Genomic DNA, 12,182 nt, shown 5'->3' with positions numbered 1-12,182 from the left:
ATTTACCTTTAACCAGTTTCTTGTTCCACTGTTCTGCTGTATTTAAACTCTACTCCTCCTGTATTCTGCTGACAGTAACGTTGATAGATAACACATTACGATGACTAGCAACAGTTTGTTATAATCGGTGTGGATGTGCATGTGGCTCAGCGTTTTTACAGACCCCAACACTGATGAACGGGTAAAGCAACCCAATCCTTGCATCTGTTGCCACAGCTCTATAGAGTGTCCATAATGGTTAATAGCTTGTGACCCCTCAGTGCTCTTTACATGGTGGTGTGACTTATGCTCCAGTGACTATGTATACACAAGGAATGGAAGGAAAAATACAACTAGTGAGGTACTCAGTGTGGTATGTGGTGTGAGGTAAACTGCATCTACATCACACACAGAGCAAGGTAAATATTTAGCAGGAGTAGAAAGTCATTATTCATCCCCTGAAAACAGAGGGACAAGCAGAGATTAGCAACAGGCAGTGATTTGCTGCTGGCGATGTTCAGGGTGTCTCCCTGTTTTTTTGGAAATTTATAATAGATATCTTTTTCCTTTTTTGATTTTTTTTTGGTCCACACCAGCATCAAACTGCCAGAACGTATTAGTCAGCTGCAAGGCTCCTCTCTTCTTCTTTCCTCAAGATAGTGGTAAGGGCCATCATGACAATTATACACTGGTGTTCATATTATGTGACTTAACTTATAGCTTCTTAGTACCTGTTTCAAATCAATGCTCTAAACGCATAAATTACCATTCCAAGAGAGCTGTGTGATACTGTGGGCAGAATTCAATGAAGAAAAGAAAAGCTGGAAAACATTGAAAATAAATGCATACAGGAAGAAAAAGATACCAAAGAGAAAGCTGAAGAAGTATAGAAAAGTTCTACTCCACCATGGGGGATTCAAAACAAGTCCCCAAGAAGCAGCATAGGGCAGCACTCCAGACAAACAGTGAAAACAGACTTGCATTGTCAGGCAGAAATTGGACAAATCCAAGATGACCAAATAGAATCAAAGGGCAATAGAATAATCAAATAAAAAGGTCGAATACCAAGAATAGCAAGGAAGCAGACTATACAAGTCAGGAGAATGAAAATAACCAGCAACTGTTAAGAAACTCTACATATTTATAAAGGTAAAGTGGACACTGCCACCAGCTGCTACTGGGTTGATTGTCCATCACCTAAGGCAAGAGTTGAACACACACTGATGCAGAATGTGTCATTCTGAAAGGCAATTGGTTACAAGCACAGAAGTCTGAAACATGATCAAGCTTTTGCTGGTTTGTGCCCAAACAGGACGTAGATTGGACCCAACAGCATTTGCCTGTGGGTTACTGGATGTATCAGTATACACACAAGAAAGAAACAGGAATCAAAACCATATTTTCAGAAACATTGTGACTTGGAGGTAGATGGTAAAATGTGATCATTATGCACAAACCTGTGATAGCTAACCATTTCCCCTATTCTTCTCAACACCCACACTGTCCCTTTGATCAAAAATAACAGATACCCTATGCAGTTTAATAATATTGTCAAGGTACAGAGTGGCAAATTCCTTGGGATTAGGCAATTTCTCTAGTGGAAAGAATTTACACGTTTTAGAGATGAGGCCAACCACCAATTAAATTAAGGTCATTGCCCGAGGCAGATTCGTGACAAAATTTTTAGATAACTGTATCCATAGCTTAGACTGAACAATCAAGGAATCAGAAGATTTCACAGAATTAGAATTTTTCCACCCACAGACACCTGATGGAATTAATGTCCTTGGTATACAAGTCAACAAAAACCTTATCAGACGCCTTATTCCCCGGCAAAGAACAAACCGGTGACCTCATCTGAGATTTTGGAAATACCTGGGCATCTAGACGATCTCTTTGATTATCATGCAAGTTATGCTGCTTCTTTAACCTCTTAACGCTCAGCGTCCGATATATCGGACGCTGAGCCGATGCCGGTTCAGCTCAAGATTTGAGCCGAACCGGCATCGGGAAACACGGGGTGCCGGCTGTGACTGATAGCCGGCACCCCAGTGTAACACCCGCGATCGGAGTTGTCTCTGATCGCGGGTGACTAACCCGTTAAATGCCGCGGTCATCGCGACCGCGGCATCTAACATGCATCTGGGGTGTCTTTCCCCCACGATCGCCCCCCCCCCGAATCATTTTCGGGGGGCACCGATCATTGCTACGGTATCACTGGGGTCCGATCTGGACCCCAGTGTTACCTGCAGGAACTGTCGGTAAGATGGCGTCTGTGACGTCATCTTACTGGCAGAGTGCCACCCTATGCAAGTGCAAAAGCGAAAATTTTATAGCCTTCAAAAGAGGCCAATGAGGAAAGTAAAATCCTGGCAGCTGCAGGGTGCTCCTTCCCTTCTGCGCCTCACTGTGTGCCCATAAAACAAGTCACGGCCACATGTGGGGGGTCTCTGTACTCGGGAGAAATTGTAGAACAAATTGTATGGTGGGTTTTGTATTTTTATCTTTTGGAAATGTGTAAATTTTAGGGCTAAATGAACGTATAACCGGCACAATTTGACTATTCTAAATTTCGCATCCATTTTGATGTAATTACTATGAAGATCTCAAGGGTTTAACAATCTTCGTAAAATCTGTTTCTGATAGCTTGGGGGGTGCAGATTTGAAATTGGGTTGGTTATATGGGGGGTTTTGATGCTAAATATGTAAATTTTCATTCAAAACTGTATTTATCCCCAAAATAGTCAATTCTGAAAATCCGGAAAAGCGCTATTCGATTTGTAAGCCGCGTGACATCAAAATAAATTATCCAGACATTTCAAAAATGGTGAAAATGTAAAGTAGACATATGGGAAATGTTATTCAGCAATTTATTTAGGTGGTAAATCTATCTGCCTGAAAACGCGGTGATTTCAAATTTCGAAAATGGCAAATTTTTCAGAAAATTCATCATATTTTCTTTTTTTTTGTAAATAAACGCAAAACTTATCAGCCAAAATTTACCACTAAAATGAAGTACAACATGTGGGTAAAAAACAATCTCAGAATCGTTTTGATAAGTAACAGTGTTCAAAAGTTATAACCATATAAAGCGACGCATGTCAGAATCCAAAAAATGGGACTGAGCCTTAAGCTACAAAATGGCTGCGTCCTTAAGGGGTTAAAGGGCACCTACCACCACAAATCTACCTATAAAGGTAGATTGGGTGGTAGGTGGATCAATGGGACGTGAGGATAGCCCTTTTAAGGGCTAATCCTCACGTCCCCACACTTTTTTGATAACTTTTATTCCACATATATTCAAATTTACTTATGCGGCTACTGGGGCGTGGAGTAGCCGCATCTGAGGTTACACGAGGCGGCTACTCCACGCCCCGGTAGCCACTTTACCCCTCCTACTCACCCATCTTCGACGCGCAGCTCCGCGTAGCTGCGCGCCCTCGTCCGGCGATCCTGCCGTCTGCGCATGCGCAGAAGAGCAGGCCCGCGCCTGCGCGGTCACTGCTCCGAAACAGGCGCGGGCCTGATCCACCTACCACCCAATCTACCTTTATAGGTAGATTTGTGGTGGTAGGTTTCCTTTAAAGGTGGTCTGGTAGGACAGGCCTGGAGGAAGCACAGGGCAATCCTCTTATGGAGCTCTTTGTGTTGGTGAGGTGACATGATTCCCACTTCAACTTTCATGGGTTTTTCCACTTCTATTTGCATGGGTTCAGATGCCTCTACTTTTGTCATAACAGGAGTGGAAAGTGCTGAGGAAGAAGACTGAGGAAACTGAGGAGGAGCAAGAAAAGAGTGTTATTGCTTGCATTCTCCCAAGCTGCCTAGCCATCTTAACAGCCTGAGACATGGACTCTTCTCAAGTACTAGGACTCGGACAGCTTACTAAAAGATGTCTCAGAGTTTCTGACAGGCCTAGTCTGAACTAAGAGGACCATCATTCCAACCAGAGGGAACACACCACTTCCTAAACTCGCTCAACATGGCGCTTGCCCTAACATAAGAATAGTAACTGATTTTCAGCATATTTGGCATTGTCTGGTTCTTCATATAGCAGGCCCAAAGCAGAAAACTCTGAAGCATATGGAGCCATAGAAAATGCATATTCCTGCAGATCCCCACACAATAGAGAAATAATTATGCCCATCTTTGGGGGTCTTAGCCAGAAATAGAGCTTTTAGCTTTCCCTAAAGGAAAAAAAAACATTCTCTCTCTAAAAAAAAATCTGGTAACTTTATTTTAGGTTCTAACACAGACTGCCATGAAATCAAAGGGAAGCACTGTTCCTGAAGCTGTATAAGTTCAGCCATGTTTTAAACCTTCTAAACCAAACTGTGCACCTGAGTAACTACAGCTTCCATGACCTCCATATTTAATTAAGTATGGCTGGTTATTCTGTCAAGAACCCGTCAGAACCTGACCAGCAAAAAGTGCAATCACAACCAGACTTGGTGCAAGCTGTCAGACTAGGTAGGTGGTAGCTAACTAACTTTACAACGTCCCTGTGGACTATGGCGCTGTCTACAGCAGATAAACCGTTCTGATAAAGGCAAACCCCTATCAAGAACCAGCTATCAGATCCTGAAAGACGCTGCAAGGTTAGAGAGAAATCTTACTTTATCTGGCGCCTGCTATATGGAGGTGTGGACATGTAAGTCAGAGACATACCAGTGTCCCCACCAGGATTCAGAACAGGCGTCAAATTGTTATAGGACACTGGTAGTTCTATAAATTATTATGCAATATAACGATTAATATCACTACCTTCCTCGTACATGTAAGTCAGAGACATACCAGTGTCCCCACCAGGATTCAGAACAGGCGTCAAATCAATAACCGAATACAAGTGAGGGAACCCCGGCTTGCACTAGGAGAGATGACAAGACACCTGGGAGCAACACTAACAGAGAACACAGACTAGCGAAATCAGATAGAACCAGGCTGAACCGGGTCCAGGATGGTGGAACAGCCGAACACAAACTGACGCAGAATGACACACCCTGCTTTCTAAAGGAAAGGATCCTGAAAGGCAACTGTCAGTCAAAGGCAGCCCTGGGTATGGTTACAAGTATAGAAGCCTGAAACACGAGCAATTCCTGACATGGTAATGCTTTTAATAATGATACAAAAATAAATATTTTATAATACTAATAATATAAAATCAATATAATATTTTATATTATTAAATATTTAAAAATGGATATATGGGATCTATTAAATAGAAGGATAGTATTAAATGAATTATGGGTAATAAATGCAATTATTAATAATAATAGAATATCTCCAGGGTGATTGCCTTTTTCCCACGGTCAAGAAGCCAAAGATTCACGGGTGCAAGCTGTCCAAAGCGTTTCCCTTCTTCTGGATCAACTACTTGGTTAGGTATTGAGTCAACAAAAGATATTATAATGCTAAGATTAATATAGATTTGCAATATCATTGTAGTTGTATGAATAACCATTTATTAACCATTAATTATTATATTGTAATGTCATTAATCACTTCAGTAAAATTATAGGTTTCACAAAGGGTTGAAGAGCTGATTGCCTTTTCCCAGGGTAAAGAAGGAATGTTTCCCTGTCATCCAATTTGTTGGTTATGTGCAGGGTTTTTCCTTCTTCAGGATAAAAAAGTTTGCAGGTTGCAGAAATAGCAATATAAGAGTGGTTAAATTACAGGTATAGGTAATTTGTTTTATTGGTGAGATTTCATGATCATGACACAACAATAACAATATTAATTATAATAATACAAATAAAATAAGTAATTTAATTTCCCATTTTCCAAAGTGTCTGCCAGGCTCTATATTAAATGCCAACACCCACTGCCCTGTTTGCCAATTTACTCAGTCCTATAGTCATGTACCACATTTGTGCCTCCCGCCCACTACCCACCATAAAATATGATCTAGCACTGTAGGCACTACCACTTCACCATCTGAGGATGATCATATGAATTCTAACTTCACCACCTGAAGATGACATTATATGATCCGACACCTGATGATGTAAAACATCCCCTCTCAACCAGCAGAAGTGCTGACAATCACTGTAGCCATCAGTCCCCAGCGTATAACGCGGACATGTCCTACTAACATCAGCCATGTTCTACCGCTACTCCCCAAACACTGCACTGCCCAGTGTCTTCCACTTCTTCCAGCCTCACTGACATCACCGCTGCTGGCCGTCTGTCTCCTCCTTGACTTCAGCAGTAGAGATAGTGGTGGGGTGGTGGCGCTTGTGATGTGGGTAATGTATGTAATAAGTGAAGAGTGGTCGGGGTTCTTTTATTTATACGGCGAGTCTTCCCACAATGCAATGCAGGACACAGCAGGAGCTTTCAGTTTAGTTATCAGACCTCTGTGTACCTTCAGTGATGACACTTCTGATACAGGTGATGTGCATGGTGAGAGAAGCAGGGCAAGGGGAGCTTGTAGTTATATGGGACGTGGAGTGCTTGTAGTTATAAGGCGAGTCTTCCCACATTGCAGCGCTGGATACATGATGGGAGCTTAAGGTTTAGTTATCTAAACCTCTCTGCATGTTCATGTTAGGGAATCCGACCTGATAGTAGACATGTGCGAACATAGTCAGGATGAAGAACTGCTGGAGACAGGTTATAAATCTGCTGTCGCTCCAGTCCGGGCGCCATGTAAACAAACACTTAATTTCTAATCAGCCAATTACATGGCGCCCGAACCGGAGCGACAGCAGCGCTGGATACGGGAGGGCACCGGAAGGTAAGTACAGCTTTATTATTTTAGGCAGCCCGCTCCCGGCAACATATATATATATTTTTTTTAACTCGGACAACCCCTTTAAGTATACATTGGGGGTCATTTACTAATTGCCCGATTCGCGTTTTCCCAACGTGTTACCCAAATATTTCCATTTTGCGCCGATTTTCCCTGAATTGCCCCGGGATTTTGGTGCACGCGATCGGATTGTGGTGCATCGGCGCTGGCATGCACGCGACGGAAATCAGGGGGGCGTGGCCGAACGTAAACCCGACGGATTCGGGAAAACCCGCCGCATTTAAAAAAAAAAAAAAATGTTGCGAGACTCGTGCTTACCTTTACCAGGTATAGGCTTGTGCATTCCGGCGGACCTCGGGGAACTTCAGCGCAGCAGCGACATCTGGAGGACGGTGGAGGAATTACCTTAGTGAATCCCCGGAAGACCCGAATCCACCGCAGAGAACGCGCCGCTGGATCGCGAATGGACCGGGTAAGTAAATCTGCCCCATACTTGGTGAAGGTAAGCGCGGGTCCCGCAACACATTTTTTTTAAAATGCAGCGGTCTTTCCGAATCCGTCGGGTTTCGTTCGGCCACGCCCCCCGATTTCCGTCACGTGCATGCCGATGCCAATGCGCCACAATCCAATCGCATGCGCCAAAATCCCGGAGCAATACAGGGAAAATCGGCGCAAATCGGAAATATTCGGGTAACATGTCGGGAAAACACGAATCGGGCCCTTAGTAAATGACCCCCCTTATGTCCAACAAGAATTCTCTATAATTACTAAGTTGCTTAATTAAAAAATATATACCCTGAAGAACATACATGACACCTACATTCTGCACTACAGTCAGGGCTGCCATGGGGGGTCTAGTGGGACTGTGTTGCCCCATTTTCCTATGAAAAGGGGGGCCCGAGGGGCTCACAGTACCCACTAAACTTGTATGCGACGCGCTGGCCCTTACACTATGTCATAGTGATGCGCCCGGGCTGGAAGAGCCGGGGAGAAAAAGCCGAGAGGTCAGTATAAAGGGGGTGTCTGGCAGGATAATTCATTAAAGGGGGCATCTGGCAGGACATTTCATTAAAGGGGGATATCTTTGGTGAACATTTCATTAAAGAGGGGCATCTGCTGTGAACTGGGGGGCTCACTATGGACTGGTGGGGCTATCTATATACTGAGGGCACATGTGCTGGGGCTATGTATATACTGAGTGGGCATGTGCAGGGGCTATCTACACTCACCGGCCACTTTATTAGGTACACCTGTCCAACTGCTTGTTAACACTTAATTTCTAATCAGCCAATCACATGGCGGCAACTCAGTGCATTTAGGCATGTAGACATGGTCAAGACAATCTCCTGCAGTTCAAACCGAGCATCAGTATGGGGAAGAAAGGTGATTTGAGTGCCTTTGAACGTGGCATGGTTGTTGGTGCCAGAAGGGCTGGTCTGAGTATTTCAGAAACTGCTGATCTACTGGGATTTTCACGCACAACCATCTCTAGGGTTTACAGAGAATGATCCGAAAAAGAAAAAACATCCAGTGAGCGGCAGTTCTGTGGGCGGAAATGCCTTGTTGATGCCAGAGGTCAGAGGAGAATGGGCAGACTGGTTCGAGCTGATAGAAAGGCAACAGTGACTCAAATCGCCACCCGTTACAACCAAGGTAGGCAGAAGAGCATCTCTGAACGCACAGTACGTTGAACTTTGAGGCAGATGGGCTACAGCAGCAGAAGACCACACCGTGTGCCACTCCTTTCAGCTAAGAACATGAAACTGAGGCTACAATTTGCACAAGCTCATCGAAATTGGACAGTAGAAGATTGGAAAAACGTTGCCTGGTCTGATGAGTCTCGATTTCTGCTGCAACATTCGGATGGTAGGGTCAGAATTTGGCGTCAACAACATGAAAGCATGGATCCATCCTGCCTTGTATCAACAGTTCAGGCTGGTGGTGGTGGTGTCACGGTGTGGGGAATATTTTCTTGGCACTCTTTGGTACCAATTGAGCATCATTGCAACGCCACAGCCTACCTGAGTATTGTTGCTGACCATGTCCATCCCTTTATGACCACAATGTACCCAACATCTGATGGCTACTTTCAGCAGGATAATGCGCCATGTCATAAAGCTGGAATCATCTCAGACTGGTTTCTTGAACATGACAATGAGTTCACTGTACTCAAATGGCCTCCACAGTCACCAGATCTCAATCCAATAGAGCATCTTTGGGATGTGGTGGAACGGGAGATTCGCATCATGGATGTGCAGCCGACAAATCTGCGGCAACTGTGTAATGCCATCATGTCAATATGGACCAAAATCTCTGAGGAATGCTTCCAGCACATTGTTGAATCTATGCCACGAAGAATTGAGGCAGTTCTGAAGTCAAAAGGGGGTCCAACCTGTTACTAGCATGGTGTACCTAATAAAGAGGCCAGTGAGTGTATATACTAAGTGGGCACGTGCAGTAGAGTAGGGTCCTGTCATGGCTCAAAAAATGTTTTGGTCAAAAAAAAATTGTGTAATGTTATGTATCACTGTGGGAATGGACACCGGTGGGGGGCACAAAAATCTTCCAGTCAGGGGCCCCCAAATTCCTAGTGGGGGCCCTGACTACACTATCACTATTAACTAACGTAACTGAACCACACATAATATCACCTTTCACATAATGCCACCTAAACTGTCATCAAATGTTAAATACTACAAAAATGTTCTAATACAATACCAATGATACAGCATTGGTCCTGTTGTAATTGGGATTATTTAGCAATTGTGCCACACTAGACAATATCGCCATCGTTCACATATGCCAATTTGGTAAAATCATTGTAACTTCGGAGTTGCACTTTAAAAACACAAGTTTACAGTACTGGTCTCTTTGCACAGGGAAGAGACACCCTTCCAGCTGTGACCACATCCTCTGCATCCCCTCAAGTTATACCTTCCATGTAACTTAAGGTGCGATACTGTTTTTTATCACAAATCAATGTGAATCTAAATCTGCCAGGCTACTCACTATATAGTCCTGTATGTACACACTATGAAGTGTGCATTGGCTTTACTTGCATGAATCACACTTTATTTCCTACTTTATATTACTTCAAGAGAGAACACAAAACATCATGGGAAGTGAGGGCCGTTTATAACTGAGTCAGCTATAGTGCAAAAAAAGGAAGAGGTTGGTCTCTGCCCACTTGACTGCTGCTGAGGAGGATTTCTGAGAAGTAGCATAATACAGAAAAATGCCATAACTGTAAAAAAAGGGACAAGCAGCACAATATGGGCATTGAAAGGGAGAATTACGTATAACATTTTGGTAAAAAATCATTATGCAATTGAAGTTACATATCAAGATCCATACACGGTTAGTAATGGAGTGTAACATAGTATCATAGTACATAAGGTTGGAATAAGCTGAATAACCCCAAGTTTAGCAATCTATCATTGTATTGTATTCCCCCCATTCCCCTAATAATCTTGGTTGCTCTCCTCTGAACCCATTAAAGTTCTACTATGTCCTTTTTATACACTGGTGACTAAAAATGTACATACTATTCCATTTTTGGTCTAACCAGTGATTTGTATAAGGGAAAAAAATGTGTCCTCTCTTGATACATCCCATAATTTTATTTGCTTTATTAGCAGCTGCCTGGCACGGGTCACTAAAATTAAGTTCACCAACCACCAATACCCCCAAGTCTTTTACAGCTGCAGTTTTACCAAGTATTTTTTTGTTTCTATTGCCCAAGTGCATAACCTTACATTTATCTACATTGAACCTCATCAAGCATTTCTCTGCCCACTCCTTCAGCTTCCACAAATCCCTCTGTAATAATATTATATCGGCCTTGGAATTAATTACTTTACAGAGTTTAGAATCATCTGCAGAAATTGAAACTCTATTGTGTAAACCCTGTATGAGGTCATTCATAAAATTATTAACAAGAATGGGTCCCAATACTTACCCCTGTGCCACTCCACTGGTAACTTCAACCCAGACTGAGAAAATATCATAAAGAACAACCCTCTGTTTCCTATCACCTAGCAAATTTCTAACCCAAATACACAGATCTTCCCGCAGTCCAGCATTCTTATTTTATGTACCAATCTTTTATGTGGAGAAAAAACACACCTTACGGTGATTAGCCAGCTCATCCACAAGCCTCGTCTCAGTATCCAGTGTGCTAAATGGTGCTCGAATTTAAGTCCAAACCTGCCAGACATCAAGCTGAAAACATGCAAAGTACTTAGTTACTTCCAAGGATTCCTTAAAAAATTGGTCCAAACAATTTTGATATTCATGTCATACATCCACAAGACATACAAAATATCAATGCATTACGACGGCATAGGTCTTAGTCATGATCTTATATACAAATAAAATCTACAAGCATTTGAATACCCCGGCATTTATGTCATGCTAATGGGTGGAACCAGATACATCAGCTGACTCACGACGTCCATGGATGATTACCCAGCTCACCCACAAGCCTCGCCTCGGTATCATATCTTTTATGTGGCATTGTATTAAATGCCTTGGATGTCTAGATACAGAACATCCACAGCCTCCCCAAGTCCAATCTACAACTTATTTCCTCATGGAAGCCATTCAGATTAGTCTGACAGGACTTATAAGTAATGTATAATGTGACAGAGTGTCTGGAGAAGTGGTAGATGGGGTGTGTGTTTGCCCAAGATATATCACTTCTGCCTGTTACTAAAAAGCAACCAGGAACCACTCCAACCAGACAGTCTGGGTTTGGGCTGTCCATGTTGTCAGCCTACAGCTGTGCTGGTACAAGATGAGCAGTGCTGACCCACAGGGCTCACTCTGCACTTGGGGAATACAACTGTGAGTTTGCTGCTGTGTGTGTTGTTTGGGAGGCTGTGCAGTAGACACAGTCTCTGGTAGTCAGAAGCCTGATATATAGTTAGTGGCCAGAGGGCTTAGGATTTATGTCGCAGTCAGGTGAAAGGTCAGGCCAGGCGGCACAGGATCGTTGTCGGGAACATAGCAGTAGGTCAAGATAGGCAGCAGAAGTCACAACAGATAAATCACAAGAGTCTCAAAAAAAGCTTTCTCAAAGGCCACAAGGCACAAAGATTTGGCAGGGGTCACAGGAAGAAGCAGGCAATATATCAGGGCAACGATCGTCGCCGCCAATTAGCGGCGCACTAGCCCTTTAAATTTCACAGAGCATGTACACAAGCATGTGCCATTGGTGGCGGGGACGCACGCTTCAGACCACATGAGCCGTTGCTGGAGCGCAGACAGGTAAGGATCGTTGTGGCTGCTGCACTGGGGTGCCACTACATGGGGGGGGGGCGGAGACGTGGGTTGCAGGAGCAACCGTGACACTCTGAAGTATATAGGATGTAGCTTAGGAACATTACAGAGTAATGTAATGCAGATACAATGTGATGTCACCAGCAAAATAGTGAGATTAGCCTGAAGT

The 12,182-nt window shown here is 43.4% G+C and overlaps 1 protein-coding gene across 6 annotated transcripts in view; it reads right to left on the bottom strand.

Annotated features, from left to right (window-relative positions):
• LOC140070468 (solute carrier family 66 member 2-like) overlaps positions 1–12,182 on the bottom strand; it is a 57,065-nt gene that overhangs the window by 30,927 nt on the left and 13,956 nt on the right. Inside the window, exon 3 of one of the 6 annotated variants that reach the window (XM_072117025.1) lies at positions 10,859–10,954. The exons of 4 other annotated variants lie outside the window; for them this stretch is intronic. The gene's annotated coding sequence lies outside the window, so the exon portion shown is untranslated. Of the gene's footprint in view, positions 1–1,854; positions 1,901–10,858; positions 10,955–12,182 lie in introns of those variants that run through there. One more of the 6 variants, XM_072117026.1, reaches the window with a different exon arrangement.

Source organism: Engystomops pustulosus, chromosome 7 (genome assembly GCF_040894005.1).
Source record: "Engystomops pustulosus chromosome 7, aEngPut4.maternal, whole genome shotgun sequence".
Taxonomy (NCBI): Eukaryota; Metazoa; Chordata; class Amphibia; order Anura; family Leptodactylidae; genus Engystomops; species Engystomops pustulosus.
This window is presented reverse-complemented; position numbering and strand designations above follow the sequence as displayed.